The sequence below is a fragment of the Lynx rufus genome, unplaced genomic scaffold (genome assembly GCF_022079265.1).
Source record: "Lynx rufus isolate CCGP_SWC_20201006 ecotype Redwood Valley unplaced genomic scaffold, mLynRuf1.p SCAF_2, whole genome shotgun sequence".
Lineage (NCBI taxonomy): Eukaryota > Metazoa > Chordata > Mammalia > Carnivora > Felidae > Lynx > Lynx rufus.
The window spans coordinates 152986-156201 of NW_025814834.1; positions in this window are offsets into that span (position 1 = coordinate 152986).

Sequence of the window (3216 nt, forward strand, 5' to 3'; positions counted from 1 at the left end):
GGGGAGCCCGGAAACAGACTACCCAGATAGTTCCTTCTTAACGCACCCCTGCAGAGGAGCTATTCCAGAAACTTCGCCCTGACTCTGGCTGTCCCCCCAGGGCAGGCATCAGGATAAGCCCAATGCTCGCTGGAGGCCTCCCCCGAGGGCCATGGTCAGTGCAAGCCTGCCAGGGAGGTCCAGCCAGCATGTTCCTCCTCACCGCCCTGGGAGACAGGCTGTGTCCCCACCACCCACGTGGCCTTTGGGGCCTGAACCTTTGGCAGGACAAGACCCAGCCTGGTCTCCCCAGACCCCTGAGGTCCAAAGGACCTCAAAGCCTGGGATGGCTTGGCAGCAGCAGGGCTGGTGAGACTGGCCAAGTAGATATCCCCTGTCCCTCTGGGGGTCAGGGAGGAGACGGGGCTGGACCTGGGACTGCGTCCAGGGTAAGCACTGTCCTCGTCAGAGGGTTGAGATCAGAGGTCAGGCATATTGTGCAACAGCCTGTCACCTCCTCCTCTGCACAGGGTCAGCATCCTGACGGACACGTGGGGGCCTGCGGGCCACACGGCCCCCAAACTCTTCATCTGAGCCCTTGGGGTCCACAGTCAGGAAGCCAGCTCTCCCCGAGGAGGGCTCTGCTCCCTGCAGGCCTGGGGAAGGCTGCCCAGACCCCGGCCACGTCCCTGGGGTTGAGGGGCAGGCGGCCCCCTGGCTCCCCACCATTCTGACAAGCAGCTCCCTGGGTGGAGACCCCCAGGCCCACTCCCCTCCCTCACCCAGCAGCTCAGGCCCTTCCTGCTGCTCCCTGGGGCCCCTCCAGACGGGGCCCTTGGTGGCCATCAGCCATGAGCAGTGAGAGGTCCTGGTCCCTCTTGAATAACCACTTCTCTCGTTGCACCAGTGTAGAGGTTTTGAGGTGAAAATCACAAGCTTTTCCTAATCCAAATACAAAAGCCACCCCTCACCACCTCAGGCATGCTGGGAGATTATCCTCGGCAGGAGCCCCACCTGCTGTGGCCCCGTCCCAGGAGGAGCCGTCCTGTCTGCAGACAGGCTTTGTGCTGCTGACACTCCCGACAGCCCGGCCTCCTGCCTCTTTTCACACAATGTTTAGTGTGACCACATCACCACGCGGGGCAGGACAGCGTGGAATCCACCGTGCCCTGCTGTGCGCCCCACCGGCCTTCACGGTGGCCGGTGGCCGCCGGAGAGGTTGCTCCCCGCAGGCGTGAAGGCACGTGACCGGCTCCCCTGGGGTCTGGGGTCCTGTCCAGACAGCACAGGTCCTTGTCACCTTGAGACACATGTCATCCACCCAGGCGGGACAGGGCTTCATCACGTCCCTGCTGGGTGTGCGAAGATTCAGGAACCCGTCTGGCGGAGCACACATTTACCACCATAAACACGGGTTTGCACCAGCAAGCCCCCTGTCCCACGTCCCACTTTGCAGGCTGTGTTGTGTTCCGCGGACTCTAAGACACCATCAGCCTTAAGACAACACAGAGGAAAGCTGGAGGGGGCGTCCGTGAGACACGCCAGCCCCTACTGTCAGTCGAGAGGTGAACAGCATTGAGTGTCCCGTACCTGCTCTCTGAGCTCCCGGAGCGGGTGCCTGGCGGCCGGCGGGCACCAGGCCTCATGCTCGTCGTGCCCACCGCCACTGGGTAACACGGGCAGGAAATGCCTAGCACAGGCCTCTCTCCCGCAGCCCAGTCCCTGCCACCTCCCCCACCCAGGCTGCCAGGCAAAGCAGCCCCAGCCTCCAGCCCAGAAACAGGGAGAAACGTGCCAGCTGCACACCTGGCTGCAGAGGGTCGAAGGCTGAGCCCAAGAACTGTGAGACCATGACCTGAGCAGGTCTACCAGCTGACCCCGGACGGGTGGGGACAGAGCAGGGCCAGCTCCGTCATGCCATCAAGCACCCGTGGGATCTGTCCTGTGTGGTGGAAGCCTCGGCTGCCCGTGGGCACCCAGCCAGGGGCGTGGGACGGTGGCCACGGCCACAGGGTCAGGGCTGGCTCTTGGGGCTGGCAGGGCAGGAGGGGTAACTCGACAGTTGGAGTGGCCCAGGGCGCCAGGCCCGGTCAGGCACCAGAACCCAGGCGAGGCCACCGGTGCTGAAGGGAACTCTCGTCTTAAATCCTGGCAGGTGGGGCGCCTGGGGGGCTCAGTCAGTTACATGTCTGGCTCCTGGTTTCGGTTCAGGTCATGGTCTCATGGTTCGTGGGTTCAAGCCCCACATACGCTCTAAACTGAGAGTGGGGAGCCTGCCTGAGATTCTCTCCCTCCCTCTCTGCCTCTCCCCTGCTTTCTCAAAAATAAACTTAAATAAAAAATAAATACATAAGCCAATCAATCCTGGCAGAGAACAGGTGGGAGCAGTTGGGGACAGAGGAGGTGGGCCACCCACCAGGAGTGTATGCATGTGTGCACCGTGTGTGCAGAGGCCTGTCTGTGGATTGTGAATTGTGAATTGTGCAGGGCGGGCCCCACGAGTGAACCACGGGGCCAAAGGTGCACCACTTCCCATTCTGACATCTGAGGGCCAGCTCATCCTCAGGGACAGGGAGGTTCCTCCTGCCACCTGCTCCCTATGACCCCCAGTCATTGGGCCACTTCTCAAAGCCCCACCCCTACACTAGCAGAAAACACCTAAAATCTTAAGCCTTTTCATATTTCGTGCATTATTTTTTTAATTTTTTGTAAGTGTTTTTATTTACTTTTGAGACAGAGAGAGAGCATGAACAGGGGAGGAGCAGAGAGAGAGGGAGACACAGAATCCGAAGCAGGCTCCAGGCTCTGAGCTGTCAGCACAGAGCCCGACACGGGGCTCGAACTCATGGACTATGAGATCATGACCTGAGCCAAAGTCAGACACCCAACCGACTGAGCCACCCAGGCGCCCCTTTCGTGCATTATTTTAATTCTCACAGTGAAGCCGCTTAGTCATACGACCATCCCTGAAAGTCATTTTGGAGCCACAAAGCCCTCACTGTATGTCACTAACATGAACTGATTCCGTCTGACAACTTAGGAAACCCACGTGAGGCCAAGCCCATGGGCCCAGGAGGCGGGGTCTTAGGTTACTCGGAGCGATGAGGACAGGGGAAGGGGTCAGGCCTGGGGTCACTCTGTCGGCCCCCATGTTCCAGCACTTAGGGAACAGGGCACACAGAGGCACCTCACCGCAGCCTTTATGAGATTATTTTCCAGTAAAAGAAACAAGGAGAG